We start from the raw sequence: 17,557 nt of genomic DNA on the forward strand, positions 1-17,557 counted from the left end.
TATTTCCCTTTGGTATGGACAGGAAGTAAGAATTGTGAGTTCCGTTTTGTAAATAATGTTAAATAAATTGAATTTGGTTTTAAATGTAAAAGAGTATAAATTTAATTATGATTGATAAAGATTTTATTTAGTTAGTTATAAGTAATAGTGAGAGTAATTATTGTTATTTATTGAGTTGTAATTAAATATTATAAATCAAATGTGTGTATATGCAAATAAGGTGATCTCGTTATGTGCACGGTGTAGGTTTATTGTGTATATTTAGCGTTTGTATTGTACAATATTTGTACTCGCTTCGGCAGTACATATACTAAAATTGGAACGATACAGAGAAGATTAGCATGGCCCCTGCGCAAGGATGACACGCAAATTCGTGAAGCGTTCCATATTTTTAAATTGATTTCGTTTATGCTTGATTAATAATGATTACGTGTTATAGAATAAAATACCTAAGATCACAATTTGTTGAAAGGAAACCTAGCTGAGAAATTAGTCAAACATTTTGTAATTTGGCACACAGCTTGAATGAAGCAAAATTTTCTCCCTGATTTGAGTTCATGCAAAATACTTAAACTGAACAAAGATGAAAAGAAGTAAAATGAAAAAAAGACGAAATATCAAATGGAAGTGTTCATAATAACTTTTTGTGGCAGTATGTAAAATACGAACCTTTTTTTTTTTTAGATAAGATTTTCAAGTTAAATTTAATTTTTAAGAAGAAAAGGGTTCTAAATAATAACGTCATTATTTCAACAATATATTATTATCGTTATTATTTCACTAATATATTATAAGGCACTTCTGCATAACAGTGACATATTAGCAAGAGACGAGTTATCGACCCCTCTTCTTCGAAAGAGAAATGACATCTAGCGGCCATGCGTCGCGAACCTCAAATACAAACAAGTGTTTTCGATAACGCAAAAATATATAACGAAATAACACAAAAATATATGAAAATCGAAATATTTTAATAAAAAAAAATCAAAATATAATTTTAATGTATCAATATAATATTTAAAATAAAGTGGTGCAGTACTGCACTACTGCAGTGGTGCAGGTGCACTTGCAGAATGCAGTGCATCATCAGCACTGCATATAAAAATAGTATTTTCAACTTAAATTCAAGTTTTACGATATCTTTTTGTTTATGAAATTGTTAGGTGAAAGTACAGAATACAGTTTATTGTAATAAACCCACCAGCCTGGTAACATAAGTGCATATGTACCAATAAAGTAATTTTTTTAATATTGTATTCAAAACCCATGCAAGCGCCACTTGAATTAGTGGTTTATTTTATTGACGCTTACACCGTAATCACGTGATTAAAATTTTAGCAGACGAAATATTTGAAGTCAATAGTCATGAGTTCCTATTTTTTTTTTATCGTCAATGTTTATTTATTCATAAATTTCTGCATAAAAAGTTTATCGAGTAACGTATAAATTTTGATTCCCCCCCCCCCGTTTTTTTTTTTTTCTTCTGACACTTATCATTAACATGGACTAATTTTTTTTTTGGGGGGGGGTTGTACTGTACACATAGATTCGAAAAAGTTGTCAAAAAACAAATATAGAACAAATAAATGTTATCAAAGGCAAGATAAGTTACTTTTCTACCTAACTGGATATATTTTTTGTGTTTTTATTCAGTGTAACATGTTTATTCGGCTCGAAAAGCATGCAGTGTTTACCGATGTATTGGAAAATTTAAAATGGCGCCCGACCGTCTCTTTAACACGGTAAGTTTGGGAAAAGATGTTATAAATAACAAACTAGACAAAATACTATTAAAAAACAACCGAATATATGTCAACTTATGTCACGGTAACATATATTGAGCGAATTTCTAACAGTATTTTGTCTAGTTTATTATTTATAATACCTTTTCCCAAACTTACCCTCTCCGAAAGAGAGTCGGCCGCCATTTTGAATTTTCCAATACATCGGTAAACACTGCATGTTTTTCGAGCTGAATAAACATGTTACACTGAATAAAAACAAAAAAATATATCCAGTTAGGTAGAAAAGTAACTTATCTTGCCTTTGATAACATTTATTTGTTCTATATTTGTTTTTTGACAACTTTTTCGAATCTATGTATACAGTAATACAACCCTCCCCCCCTTTTTTTTTTTGTAATATACGAGAAATTATGGTACTATTTTTTGGAACTTATGATCTTATGTTATCGTGCGAAAATAATAACGTTAGTATTTAGAAAGGCTTTCTAAGAAAGCCATTCTTAACATGGCGGAGGGAAGGAGTTTTGTAACTATTTTGTACTTTCACCTAACAATTTGATTTAAAAATATAGTAAAATTCGAATTTAACGTGAAAATACAATTAATTTAAAAAAAAAATAAAATAGTAATTACTGTATATTTTAAAAATTTCTAACTGCTTCCAGTGCTTTAATTCTTTGAATTGCTTCGTGTTTTTCTTTTAACTTGTCTTGCCTTTGATAGCATTTATTTGATTATTCCTTTTTCTGTTGTTCGAAGTTAACAGCTCGGCACTTTATGCAAATGGATTCGTTCTGCCTCGAGACTGGTGACAGGGTATGACGTGATCCACCTTTCCCGAAATCAGAAGAAAAAAAATCAAACTTCAATTAAAAATGTAAACTTTTGCATATAGTCATAGTCAAGTTATATGTACCGGGAAACGATTTTCCGGATTTTTACGGAAATACCCGATGAATCGATTCCATAGTTTCGTAAGCCTAACGTTAACGTTAGAAATTTTTTGAAATGAGAAAATCAATTTTTTTTTTTTTTTTTTTTTTTTTTTTTTTTAACTTTTCATAGGTAATACATGTATACAAAATCAGTTTTTGAATTATTTATATTTACTGAAATGAACGCAGGACTTTTTTCCCCGAAAGTCATCATCGTTGTTGTCGTAAATGTAAAGAACGCCATATTGTCTGCCTTTCTGTTTATCATAAGAATCTTTCACTCTCTTCAAGTCAATCTAAGAACTTGTCCATTGCTGAGTAAGTTATTTTGAACTACATTTTATCTTTTTTTCTACCCTGCTATGTATGTGAAGTTATTTTTGTTTATGTATATTTGTTTTTGTTTATGAAATGAGAGAAATATGGGTTTGTTTTATTTAGTAAATAAAAAAATTCAAATTTGGAGCAATGTGTTTTCATTTCAATAAAACAAAGTCACCTTAAATTTCTTACTTCATACAAAATATGAACCGTGTTATTTTTTTTATGATTTCAAGTGAAATCCAATTTTAAGGTATATTTTGTTTATTAAATTGTTCGGTGAAAGTACAGAATAGTTAACAATGCCTCCTATTTTTGTTAGTAATGTATACCTAATGTATAGTACTGTATAAACTGGGTATTATTTAGAAAAATAATACCCAGTTTTTTATAATCCACAGAGGTACGAAAAAGTGGTCAAAAAACAAATGTAGGTATTTTATTTGCTTCTTTCCGAAAACAAAGTGTGTAATTATTTTTAAAAAAAATCATTTTATTCTCAATTGCGTTGTTATATTTTCAATTTTGAATAATTTCTAGGTATGTGCAAAATGAATGGTGATGCTCAAAATGTATAAACATAAGGTACTCTTGCATAATTTGACCCGAATTCTCGTGAATTCCCGTCAAGCATGAATCGAGCGAGACCGGCAATCATCGGTGTCAGCAGAGCAACAGACGCAGACTAATGAAAAAAAAAACAAAACAAATGCAAATAATAATAAAAAATAAAAACCTACCTTGAAAAATGAAAATATGTTTAGTTTAGTAACTACTTAATTTACTCACATAAAATTAATATGCGAAAGTATAGATTTATGCGTAAACTTTAAGTATTTACTTCAAAAGTGCTCAATACGTAGGTAGAGCTAGTTAGTAATTTATAAAATATATATGGCGATTAAGCTACACTGAATATTCGGCGTTTCATCCACTCTAGGACTCCTCAGGGTTATGCGCATAAGCCTGAGGAGTCCTAGAGTGGATGAAACACCGAATATTCAGTGTAGCTTAATCGCCATACATATATATATATTTGCAAAATATTTATCAACAGAAAGTTGGGTTTTTTTTTGGTTTTTTTTCTTCAAGAAAAATTTTTTAACCGTATAATTAGGTGTATCAGAATTTTTTGGGAATTTTTGACACCCCTAACAGAAAACTGCGAATAAAATATTAAAAAAAATCGTAAGTTCTCTTTTTTGTTTAAAATATTTTATTCGGTTTATTGGAAATAGCATAAAATTTCACATTTGACACTGAAAATATCGTAATTAAATATCGCCATTAAAAATGCGTGATAAAAACTTGAATAATTAGACTTACTATCTTTCGAAGCTTATAGCTACTTGAAAAATGTAGTTTAAACACTAATTTTTTTTTCAATAAAAGGAGCAAAGACCAAAAATTAAAATAACAGGTTTAATATGCAATATGTTTTTTTTTTTTTAAATCTGTTTTCTTTAAAAAAGATTTCAAGAAACTCCACAAATTTTAACTTGCTTCGAATATAATAAATATATATAAATTCCAAAAAATCACTTACCTATAAAAAAAATACTAATCAATGGGTACTTCCATTCTTCATTGTTAAGAATTTATCCATATTTATATTTTATATTCCATGTACTTTTTAAATTAGGTATGGGCAAAAATGGGTAGACAACGATAGGGGGACCTAGTTTTGAAAGCCGATTTATCATAATTTTTTTTGTAGGTTTCCAAATACTTTTTGATTGTATTTGAAAGATTAAGGACTAAAGTTAATTTCCAAAAGGAAAAAAATATTTGTACACGTGAAAAAAAAAGTTATGAAAAATGTTTTCACGACGAGCTACTCAATTCAGCTAAATTTTGAAGTTAAATAAATTCATTGTAAAAATCTTTTATAAGATAAATATTAGTTTTCTGGGTCTATTTCAAAGATAATTAGTAAAATAAAGTCCTAAGATATTGAATAAAATAAAAAAAAAAACACCTTGTTTGTACAAAACATAAATAAATTAGCCCAAAACCGAGTGATTCTGCCATTTGCAAAACGCAACAGACTTAAGTTTTTCTAAACACAAAGACTATACGGAGGCCCAAAATTTCAGCCAGTTGAAAGACTGTGAAAATGATGCCATGTAATTAAAAGGGAGGAAGGGGTGTGATAATTTTTTTTTTTTCCAGGCGGGCATCTGTACATTTAGGCACCGCCAAAAATGGCCGCAAAATCAAGTTGTTGTTGTTTTTTAAAACGAAATTACATTTATTAAAATCCATTATTTTTTAGTAACTTTTTTTTTTCCAGAAAGATAAAACCCTGAATTTTATCATATAGAAAACAGAATAATGTAAAACTTTTTCTACTATTTTTAATTCAATTTTAAATGTTAAATTTTCCCAAAAAGTTAACAATTGACATTTTTTGTCTTGCACAAAAAACGTACTTAAATATTTAAAAAAAAAGGGTTTTTGAAATAATTAATTAATTTATTTATTGTCTAACTAAGATTTAGGATGATTTTCTAAGAGAATATGCAAAAATATTATAATATAAGTACCTGAATTTCAAATAATTCCACTTATTCATATAGGTAACCAGATATTTCGCGTTGACGTAGAGTTCAGATCGACTCTGTTTACGTTTTCGTTTGATAAAAAGCAAACTATGGAAGACCAAACAGGCCAAAAAAAACTTATTTTTCAGTGACGAAAATTTCAATGTATTATTAAGCTGAGGCTGGCCAGTACCAGATGGTTGACCATTTGTATGCGTTTGGTTTTTAATGTGTATGTGTGTGGGGGCCAGGCTCCCCAAAATGGGGGGGGGCAATTTAAAGCAGAATAAAAAAAAATTATTTCAGCGCGTTTGGTCCACCGTAGTCGAAAGGCGGCAAACGTTTTCAAACGGGATCGAAAAAAATGATGCTATTTTTAACACAAAGGGCACAATATTTATCGAATTTTTTTTTTTTGGTATCGATTATTCAAAGCATGCCCTGTTTAATAATGGTCATGCATTATTCGGCTCGCTAAAAAAAAATTGTTAATTTATTTATCAAAAATTTTAAAATAGCTTTTTTCGTATAAATATTAAAAAAATTTTTTTTTTGTTTTGCTTAACTTAAATTAATTATTTTACTTAACATATTCACCGAATTTCCGAATTTCACACTTCAAAACTCAAAAGCGGGATAATTAAACACAATCGAAGTTCTGATATTCAGACGTCAAAATAAGGTATGCAAACAATTTTTTTTTTTTTTTTTTTTTTTTTGAATCTATAATTCTGTCCCTTACAACAACACAATATGTTGATTTCAGTTTCAGATGATTATTTTAAGCATATTTGTTCCCACTTCAAAACAAGGGGGGGTTTTGTAAGCAAAAAAATATATATATATAAATATCGTTTATGAAAAATAAGTACACTGTTATAAAGTTCATTCTTCTAATAATCGCTGAAAATTTTGTATTGATCGGATAATTACCTGATTTTTGGTAGATTTTTAAAAAGACGGTCCGTCAAAAAGTACTGACCTGCCCCCCCCCCCAGTTTTGGCGGTGCCTATGTACATTCCTAATCTGAACGTTTGTATAAATTTTTCCATTTTTAAGGAAATTATTAAAATACTGTATATAAAAACTATGCAAAACCTGTAATGAAAAAAAGTAGAAATATTTTTTGCAATCATCATTTTTTTTTTTTTTTGTGTGAAAATATTAAATAAACAATGCTTAATTCAATGGTAATATCAGTAGTTCATTTTTCTTCGAGTTATAATCGAATTCATTAATACAGAGTTTAGGGGCTTTTTTCGTAATGTTCCTGTAAAAATTATTTTTATTGTTAAAAATTATGATGCTTTATTTATATAAAAAAAGCAAAAATAAATTCTTGCATATTTTATTTACTACTGAAAACCATAACTTTAGTAAAGGTATTTTTTGTTTAAACAAAATAATACATTTCCACTAAGATTTAAATAAAAATAATTAGTTAATTATATTCCGTAATCATTATTTGATAAATATTGAAAATTTCATTAAAAAATTGGTTAATTTCCTGATTTTCTTTTTTTTTTTTTTTAGTAAAGGGAGGGGTCAAAATATTTTAAATAAAATAATTTTTTAAGCAAGGATTAAAAAATACCGTGATATGAGATGGTCACAACTGGAAGAAAGGGAGACAAATGTCTCCCTTTCTTCTAGTTGAGAACTTCAGTGGCCTAAAAGCACCATAATTAATCTCCCCTTTCTATTTATGACATGTGTTTGCAGTCAACAAAAGTTAGTTAAATATGGGCCACCGTTTTGAAAAATGATCACATTCACTCATAAGTTTACTTTTATAGACAAATTTTCCATTTTTTTTTTATTCTCTTAAAGAAATACATGAATTTTTTATTTTAAATATTTTATTTCTTTATCAAATGAATTTTAAAAATAAAATAAAACAACATTGACGAAAATAGAAAAAATGATAGTAAGTGCTTAATATTTACTTGACAACATTTAAAAAATGTGAGGTTCCACTTAAAAAAAAAAAATCAACGTGGTTTAAAAAAAAAAGATTTTAAACTTTTGACTTTACAGGTAAATTTGCACAACTTTTTTTTTTAAATTAGATTATTTTATTTATTGATCTTTTATCTTCAATTTGTGATATAAAAATCTTAGGTGAGAAAATTATTTTAATTTTGATAGACCTTTCAAAGTGTGTGTGTGTGGGGGGGGGTGAATTAAAAAAAGACGTTTGTCTAAAATATTATATTCGGTTTATTGGAAAGAGCATAAAATTTCACATTAAACCTGAAAATATCTTAAACTGAACCAATAGAAAAATATTGATAGATTTTTAAATTGAAAAAATTGAACTCGTAAAATTCAATTCATTTCATTATGTAAAAAAAATGGCTGCATGAGCGCATGTAGGCACTTTGTAAACACTGTTTTTTAAAAAATAAAAAAAATAATATTTCTATTTTTCAAAAACTTTAATAGTTTATTTTGGAAGTATATGACAAAGAAATTAAACAAACCACTTTCAAAAGAGAAATTACGAGTTTTGTATATTTTATTCAGTTTTGTGTTAAGGGTCTCAAACCCCCCCCCCCCCCAATTCTTTTTAAGTGAAACCTCACATTTTTAAAATATTGTCCTGAAAAAATTGGGCAACAACAATTTTTTTCTATTTCATTCAATATATATATATATATATATATATTTTTTTTTTTTTTTTTTTTTTTTAGATTAAAAAAAAATCACTGCATAAAAAAGAAATAAAATATATTAAATTAAAAACTCATTTGTTTAAAAGAATTTAAAAAAAAAATAGAAAATTGGTCAGGTGGATTGTGTTATGTTTTTGAAATAATTAATTATGGCCCTTTTAGCCATCCGTATTTCACAACTGGAAGAAAGACAGGAAACACCGCTTTGCTAACACCCTATAATCACTACAAAGTCGCGGTCTTTTCGAATGGTTGCTTAAAAAATTCTTTTATTTAAAAAGTACATGGAATGTAAAATATAAATATGGACAAATTCTTATAAATGAAGAATGGAAGCACCCATTGATTAGTATTTTATATAGGTGATTTTTTTTTTTAATTTATATATAATTATTATACTCGATTAAACCTAGAACCCCATCTTCCAGCATAGACCCCTACTACCAGGTCTCCTTCTCCAATATCAGGGGTCTACGTTCCAACCTTCCAGAGGTTGAAACCCAATTACAGGAGACGAAACCGGACATATTATTTCTAAGTGAAACTGGAATAGGGCCGACCACTTCCCTAGATGAGTTCATAATTAATGAATACTCCAATTTAACAGCTAAATCTGACACCCAAGATCGCCATGGGCATGGAATATGTGCCTACATTAAAGATGGCTTCCCATGTGGCAGGGATATCTCTAGAGAAGATCCTAATTTACCCTATATGTGCTTCAGGGTTGCACTTGCTAACACCACTGCATTTATATTTGCCCTCTATAGGCCCCACAACAGCGGAGTTACTATCTTTAAGAGCATATCTGAGAAAATAGACCACATACTGTCTTCACATCCCTCAGCTAACATCCACATCTGTGGTGACTTTAACGTCCATAACGTGGAATGGCTGACCCATTCAAATAAGACAGATGATGAGGGGAGGTTTTGTCATGATTTTGCCATTGCTTATGACCTCACTCAGATAATTCGCGAACCCACCTGTGTGCCCGATACACCCAATCAATATGCAAGCCTCTTAGACCTTTTTCTCTCAACTTCCCCTGAGCTATGTTCATGTACCGTTCATTCTCCTCTAGGATCCTCCGACCACTCCGTCGTATCAGTTAAGATAAAAACGAAATGTAAGAAGCCCCCAGACGTACCCCTCCACCATACTGTATACCGATACTCTATGGCTGACTGGGATAGCTTCCGTACATTCATATCTGATTTACCTCTGCACTCCATGTTTAAAAAGGAGGTGTCCTCTATAGTATCAGATCTGACCGAATGGTTAATTGTAGGCATAGACCAATTCATACCATCTAAAAAAATTCCAACAAAAACCTTACAGCCAGCCATGGTTCTCCCCAGAATGTGCTGCTGCTATCGCGCACAGAAATCACTTTTTCCATAGCTACCAACGTAATAGATGCACTGAGACTAAAGCTGCTTTCAGGACTGCCAGCAACCACTGTAAAAGAGTAATAAAAAATGCAAGAGAGCTATATGCCCAGTCTGTTAAATCCAAGGTAGCTGATCAGCGGCTTGGTTCCCACCAGTTTTGGCAAATAACAAATAGGATCCTGAACAGAAGTGTGCGTTCTATCCCAACCATTATCAATGGACCAGAGGTCATCTCGTCAGCGTCAGACAAGGCCAAACTATTTGCAAAGAACTTTGCAGCTAATTCTACCCTATGCGACGAAGGCCATCAACTCCCCATATTTCCTCCTATAACACAGAACAAGCTAGGTAACATACAAATATCCGTGCATGAGGTCGCCAAGCTAATAAAAAACCTAGATTCCAGTAAAGCAACTGGCCCTGATGGCATCCCAATTATAGTGTTAAAAAAGCTTCAACCAGAACTTGCTCCCATACTTACGAAACTATTTAAGCGCTGCCTTAAGGAGAAGTGCTTTCCGACCCCCTGGAAGACCTCATCAGTTTGCCCTGTATTTAAGAATTCAGGTGATAAGTCATCTCCCTCTCAGTACAGATCAATAAGTCTCCTCTGTGTTATGAGTAAGTTGCTGGAATCAATATTAAATAGAGAAATAGTCAACCACCTCAGCAGGAATAACCTTCTTAGTGACACACAATATGGTTTCCGCTCTGCAAGATCTACCGCAGATGTGCTGACGGTTATATCCCACAGGATAAGTGAATCTCTTGACAAAGGCTTCCTTTCTAGGGAAATTGCTCTTGACATATCAAAGGCCTTCGATAAGGTATGTCATAAGGGTTTACTTCACAAGATTTCCAGCTACGGTATAACTGGAAATGTTTTCTCAATCATTAAATCATTTCTCTCCGATAGGCTCATAAGAGTAGTGGTAGATGGACAAAAATCGGAGGCCTGCAATATAAATGCTGGGGTCCCTCAGGGGTCAATCCTGGGCCCAACTCTCTTCCTGATCTACATCAATGACCTCCCTAAACACATACTTAAATCATTCGTTGACATCTATGCTGATGACACGACCATCTACGGCAACACATCAAAGGCTGTAAATGACAAAGTTCTCTCTGATTCTCTCTCCTCTGATCTCGAGCGCGTGGTTCAGTGGGGGAAGATGTGGCGAGTTACCTTTAATGCATCCAAAACCAAACTCCTATCCTTACATCATCAACGCTCTGATCCCCAGCTGGCATCAATTGTGATGGATGGCTCTCGTCTGGGTGAGGCCCCGTGTTTTGACAAGCTTCTGGGTTTGACCTTTACTCCTGATCTGAAATGGAACACGTACATCAAGTCTGTTGCCAAGGTCGCTGGAAAGATGGTGGGATCCTTCTACCGCTCCAGAAGATATCTCACTACTGATGCAATTCTCTATCTATATAAAAGCCAAGTACGTCCAAGGATGGAATACTGTTGCCATATCTGGGCAGGAGCTGCCAAAAACAGCCTATCATGCCTTGACAGAGTACAAAATAGACTTCCCTTTTCTCTACCCTGCAACCCCTCTCCCACAGAAGAGACGTTGCGAGCCTATCCTTGTTTTATCGTTATTTTCATGGCAGGTGCTCGTCTGAACTCCAATCCCTGGTCCCCCCTCGCCAATCTTTCACGAAAAACACCCGTCTAGCTGAATCCACTGTGAAAAATTTCCCCCACTCTATATCTGTGCCTAAATCAAAACGCGGATTCCATGAACAAAGCTTCTTTCTTAGAACTGCACGCCTGTGGAACTCTGTTCCGTCTGCCTGCTTCCCTCCGGACTACAACTTGGATGTCTTCAAGTCTAATGTTAACAAATTCCTAATGAACCGCCCCCTTAAGTAAACACTCCATCAAATCTCCACACTAACGTAATGTACTTGCAATAACCCTTATCCCTGAGTGGCTTCCGGGCCTTGATAAGTGGTGATCACTGTGTAAAAAAAAAAAAAAAAAGAAAATTTAGATTAAGTTAAAATTTGTTGATTTTCGTGAAATCTTTTTTAAAGAAAACCGATTAAAAAAAAAAAAGTTGTATATTTTTCGATTAAACCTTTTATTATTTTAAAATTTGGTCTTTGCTCCTTTTATTGAAAAAAATTAGGGTTTAAATTACATTATTCATGTTGTTATAAGCTTCGAATGATAGCGAATCTAATTAATCACTCCTTTTTAATGGCGACTTTTAACCCTACCCCCTTTAATTACCTGACATCATTTTCAGACAGCCTTTCGACTGTCTGAAATTTTGAGTTTCCGTATAATCCATTAGACAAGGAATTTGTTTTCTTTTAGTTGAACGAAGCGAGATTCTCTTGCTTTTGAGAGCTAATTAGGCTATTTTTTGTACACACAAGGTGTTTTTGATATTTGGTCCTGGAGTCAGTGTAGGATTTTTGCCACATTTTCATATCACGAAAGACTAGCTCTGCTGAAGCTGCAGCCAATGTCGCCATGGCCACCAAGAGTAAGAAGGCCTGTTAATTGAAAAATGTCTGCAGGCAATGTAGGTAAGATTTGCCAGACTGTCAGTACTATATGAGGGCCATTTGTAAAAGAGCAATAAAACATTTTTAAAAAGAAAAAAGAACACAGTTTGATTAATACTTAAACTGAACTTTATTCAATATAAAATATAAATATTATCTATGTAAAATTAAATAATTTTAAAGCAATACTGATAAAACTGAATTATGAATTTAGGGAACAAACAATTAAAGAAACATTAAACACAAATATTTTTTGGCCTTCGGTGTATTATCTTTTTTGATGCTACACTTTACCTTTTCTGTCCTCAGTCAGTGGACGAAGATTATTTTTGTTCCTATCCAGAGTGCCCCTTAGTGGGAAGCTGGATTTTGCTCACAAGATTATATGTTGAAATATTTAAATAACTATTACTTTAAATACAAAAATTATATTTAAAGTTTTGGTTTGCTGTTCTTCTATGTCCATTTTTTTCCCATGTTTTTCATCAAAATATGTAGCGTATTAGTTGTCTCACAGGCCATCATCAGTGATCGCTCACTAGCAGTAATCTGTGGTGTTCCCTGGAAACCAAGTGATAACAAGTCTCCCTAGATTTCCAGTGGTCTTCACCTCTTGACCACTTGTGCAGATGATTGCATGTTATCGCAACAGCCGTTGTCACTAATTTCTCGTTGGCATCGGTCATTAATGCTTCCAGAGAAAATGCCTCCCCAAGGTACCAGATTTGAACTGCACATTTCCAGTGGAGATTTGGTTAGTACTCTCCCACCTCCGTCTTTCCATCCTCCCTGACCCTTCACAACTAGTTTGTGTGGCGCCAGTCGATGTCATCTACACCAGTTTTTTATTATTATTACTATTATTATTATTATAATAATAATAATAATAACATGTGTATTTTAAATATTATTTCCAAGTTAAATTAAATTTTGAGTTTGTATTACTGTACACATAGATTCGAAAAAGTTGTCAAAAAACAAATATATAACAAATAAATATTATCAAAAGCAAGATAAGTTACTTTTCTACCTAATTGGATATGTTTTTAGGGGTTTGTATTATAATAGATTCGAAAAAGTTGTTTCACAACTTGGCCAAAACGTGGTGAGACTACAATAACTATGGATAGGAGATTTGGAGTTCCTATCCTGTCGCGGTTACCACCTGACAAAGGCCAGAGGAATAGTTGCCCGAAACGTCATGAAACAACAATTAAGAAAGATGAGGATAATAGTCCGCAATAAATAAATAAATTAATAAATAATACTCATCTCAATAATGAATTCCAATTAAATAATATATATACCATTCAGTACGGATCCGACCATGGAAGATCAGGTGATGAATAAATGTGGATTTATAAGACCAAAAAAATCCAACCTTGATCGCCCTTTGGGGCCCCTGGCGCAGTGGATAGAGACATTGAATCTCTATTGTTTCAGGTGAGAATTGCCTGAAGATAGCGGTTTCAATCCTACCCAAAGCCGGGCTGAGGCTTACTTGGCCAAAACGTGGTGAGACGACAACAACTATGGATGGCAGTAATTGCTGAGAATGCAGTTAGAAGATTCGGAGTTCCTATCCTGTCGTGGTTACCACCTGATGAAGAGGAATAGTTGGCTGGAACGTCGTGAAAGAACAAGAAATATGAGGATAATAGTCTGCAATAAATAAATTAATACTGAACGAATTAGTTCAACCAGGTTATAAAAGGTTAATAAAGAATTTTTAGCTTTTTTTTCTTTCTTTAATGAATAATAAACTTTAAGGATAAATCTAGTAATGCAATTGTTTAAATAGATATAAATGCAGTTTGTAATGCAAAAATAAAAAGCTTAGAACAACATATTACAAGAGTTTTATTTTAAAATCTAAATAAAAACATTGGTAAAGAGACGTCATCAATAATTTTAGAGTATTACTGAATAAACAAACTTTTACCAAGATAAATATGAATCTTTATTTTTGGATAAAAATGAATTCTTGTATATATTTAAAACTATTTTAATTAAATAAGCACTTCCTTTTTTATTGCAAGAAAAATGAAACAAAATTATTGCAGTAAGCATGTTCCGCACTTTTTTGAAAGTCAGCAGGCATATTTTTGTATTTACATTTGATTCCAGAAGTTTCTTTAAGGTGACTTTTAGAAAAGTACGTAATTTTTTTTAAAATTCAACATCTTAAAACTTCAATTTACTAATTATCATTAAAATAGTTTTAGATAATTATTTTTTCAAGAGAATTTTTAAAGTTGATTTATTTGAACTTGAAATTTAAATTATTTTTTTTAATCGCTATGACAACATTTTTAGTGTATTTTTTTTTTTACACATAGATATGTTTAAAAACCATTTTTTTTTTTTTTTTGCTCCTACCTAGTGTTAACATTTTGAGAAATTAGAATTAAGAAAAATGATCCACTGACAAAGGTGATAGCAGATTTAAATTATGGAAATCTTATTTTGTTCTATTTAAGGACACAAAAAGAATTGTAAAGCGAGCAAGGAAAAAGAATTATCAGTAAGCAATACTAGTAATAGTTTAACTGATGGTTTAATTTGAAGGAAATAAATCAGGAACTATAAGCTAATTCTTAATAATATGCATAGTTGCTAATTCAGAATGGAAAACAAACAAATTCCAAAGATGATCAACGGGGAAACTGGGAAATGGAACCCGCAAAGTAGGAGGTCAGAAGCTTTGCTACAAAGATGTAACAAAGCGGCATGTGAAGGCAATGAACATTAATGTTGAGAATTAGGAGGAACAAGCCAAAGAAAGTAGTAGTTAGGGGAACAGTCTCCACATAGGAAAATAGAGAATGATTGGAGAATCCTTAGAGCTAAGACACTATAGACGACACAACACCGGCACCCACATATGCAGTGCCTGTGACCGGATGTTTCACACAGAAAGAGGACTATGCCAACACAAAAGGATTAAGCACTGAGGCCCCGACTAATCATCGTCAAGACTAACAGACTGCATGATCATGATGATAAATTAATTCTTTACGAAAACTTTTCTCTGTAATTATTTAGTAGTAATTTGTCTTTAAATGTCTGTTCCTAGTCACATGACTGTCAGGCTTAGTATAAGTATTGCCATGGAATAGGATCATTTCATATGTAATGAAATATAGATAAAAATGAAGATATATGCCTAACATTCAGGTGTGTTATATCTTTATATTAACAAATTTTGATTATAGTTATCTCCATTTAAATACTAGATGCGAATATTTGTTCTCGCAAGATTAACGTATATGAAAAGATAATTTTCCTTTGTATTTTCTTTTAGATTTATTGGTCAAACTACAGTCAGTTTGTCTGCATGACTTGTTCTGTTAATTTTGCTCGATGAACCCATCTTTGGCTTTGATGATTGTCTAAAAAATAGCTTTTGTCACTATTTCCTAACTTAGGGCCCCTGAAGACTGCTGATCCTAACTTTTTGTATTGCAACTGGTCCTTTTGGCTTATGAGTGAAGCTGGAAACTGTGTCAACATAGTTTTAAGCATACCTTTTAGATGAGGCAATGAGGCACCTGTTGATATCGGAGTTGATTCTCTGGTTTTGAAGAGGTTTTTCTCATCAGAGAAGAACCATAGCATGTCTGGTTCAGACTTGTTTATCTTACTTGTAGCGGTTATCATCTTGATCAGATTGAGCCAGCTTCACCCTGAGCACGAACTGTTTCAATAGTCCAGTTTCGACAGTCCTGGGCTAGGTCGCAGGAAATAGCTAGCCACTCTCAATTTCAACTTTAGAGACCAACTACTTGTTGTCCTTAATTGTTGTTGCCCAGGTCTTCAGCTACCCACTGATAAGTTTGTGTTAGCCAGGCAGAGAATGGGGAGAGAGGACCTTGTGAATGAACTCTCCCTCTGGTTGACAAGCCGAATGCCCAAATCACTAGAGATATCATTGAAGAAGAACGGACAGTAGTGTGCATAGGTTTAGTTTTCACCAGAGAATAAAATCCAGAATGCTGTGAACACAGCCGTTGTCGAAGATGTGCAGTTTGTGCAAATCCGTCACTCTCGTAGCCCATATCTCACAGCCATAAAGCAGGATGGTTCTCACCATCGTCTGATAGATGTGTCCCTTTGTGTTCAAGAGTATTTCCTGTTAAGACTACAGAGACTGTTGGAGATGGAAGAATACGGACCATGCTGCTCCTATTTGCCATCCAATCTCATTCGCTGTATGCTCAATCAGCAAGGACATGACCTTTGTTTTAGAGACATTGATACACATCCCCAATCTGCGAGTGACAGTCCGCATTTAGTCGAGCACATCTTGCACTTTCCTACCAGTTGATTCCAGCAGGACGATATTGTCTTTTATGCATGCTTTAGTTGTATTTTTGCATCATCTTTCACAGAAATTGTCCTGTATGAAATGTACTTGTTCTCATATCTCACCAGCCTACATTTTTACCCCATGCAAAGGCATGTATTGAATTGCTGAGTTTATTGATGGTCACCTGAACTTCAGCATCTAACAGTGTCAAGTCGTCATGTATTTTTCTCTATTGTTGTTGTATGGCATTTATCCTAAGTAGGTTGAAGTGGTTTCTGCCATAGGAAGTGTCAAGGGATTATTAAATTCATAGGCAGTTCTCAATCGCCTGGGAGATGCTTAGGCTTTTGCAATTCTTGTTTGGAGGTATAAAGGTCCTTTTGCAAACAGCACCTGGTATTCCCAAATGGTTACCCACTTGGAATTGACCAGGCTCACCATTGCTTAATTTTGGTAATCTAATAAGAATCAGTGTGTCAACATGATTATACTACATATGCGTGTGTGTGATTGTGTGTGTAATGCCAATGATCATAAACACTGTCCTCTAGTGTCTATGGTCTCTATATGGGAGGGGGGGGGTCAGGAAGATCTGACATAAAGATACTTTTTTCTACAAGTAAACCCTGACTAAATATTCAAAATCGCATAGTATTTGTGCCCCAAATAAGATCTCTGTATAGTTAACCCATACTGACTTATACGAGGAATGGTGCACCTTCTACAAGTGATGTTATCTCAAATAACAGCATGAACCTGGATACTCCACCAGACAAAGGAAATTCTTGTTCTGAAATCCAGTAAAACCAAGAGACCACAAGAAAAGTATACTCTATCTTAAATGGTTAATTGGGGAGAGGAAAATTCTTTTCAACTTCTTTACTAACTCGGTGTTTGAGAGGTAAAGGAGAACTTGAATGGAAAATTCAAATATCTATGTATTAATATTTCAAATGGAGATTGAATGTTAGCTCCAGAAATTGGGGCCGCTTGATTTCTTAGAACATCGACTGAAGTAAAATGAAATGAAGAGAATAAATATATATGTGTGTGTGTGTATATATATATATAACCCTATGTGCTGCATCGCCCGTCATCAAGAACAGAG

The 17,557-nt window shown here is 32.8% G+C and overlaps 1 protein-coding gene and 1 non-coding gene across 5 annotated transcripts in view; both read left to right on the forward strand.

Annotated features, from left to right (window-relative positions):
- Positions 1–286: 286 nt before the first annotated feature.
- On the forward strand, positions 287–393 carry LOC145288485 (U6 spliceosomal RNA). The gene has a single exon (XR_013869292.1). It is a non-coding gene; the product is annotated as a U6 spliceosomal RNA (small nuclear RNA).
- Positions 394–2,767: 2,374 nt separating this feature from the next.
- The window catches only part of LOC145287937 (RNA binding motif protein, X-linked-like-1), a 56,267-nt gene continuing 41,477 nt past the window's right edge, over positions 2,768–17,557 (forward strand). For 3 of the 4 annotated variants that reach the window (XR_013869230.1, XR_013869231.1, XM_080135890.1), the window contains exon 1: positions 2,865–2,998. The gene's annotated coding sequence lies outside the window, so the exon portion shown is untranslated. Of the gene's footprint in view, positions 2,999–17,557 lie in introns of all 4 variants that reach the window. The other variant, XM_080135891.1, reaches the window with a different exon arrangement.

This window comes from Euprymna scolopes, chromosome 11 (assembly GCF_053919585.1).
Source record: "Euprymna scolopes isolate OS-2025 chromosome 11, ASM5391958v1, whole genome shotgun sequence".
Lineage (NCBI taxonomy): Eukaryota > Metazoa > Mollusca > Cephalopoda > Sepiida > Sepiolidae > Euprymna > Euprymna scolopes.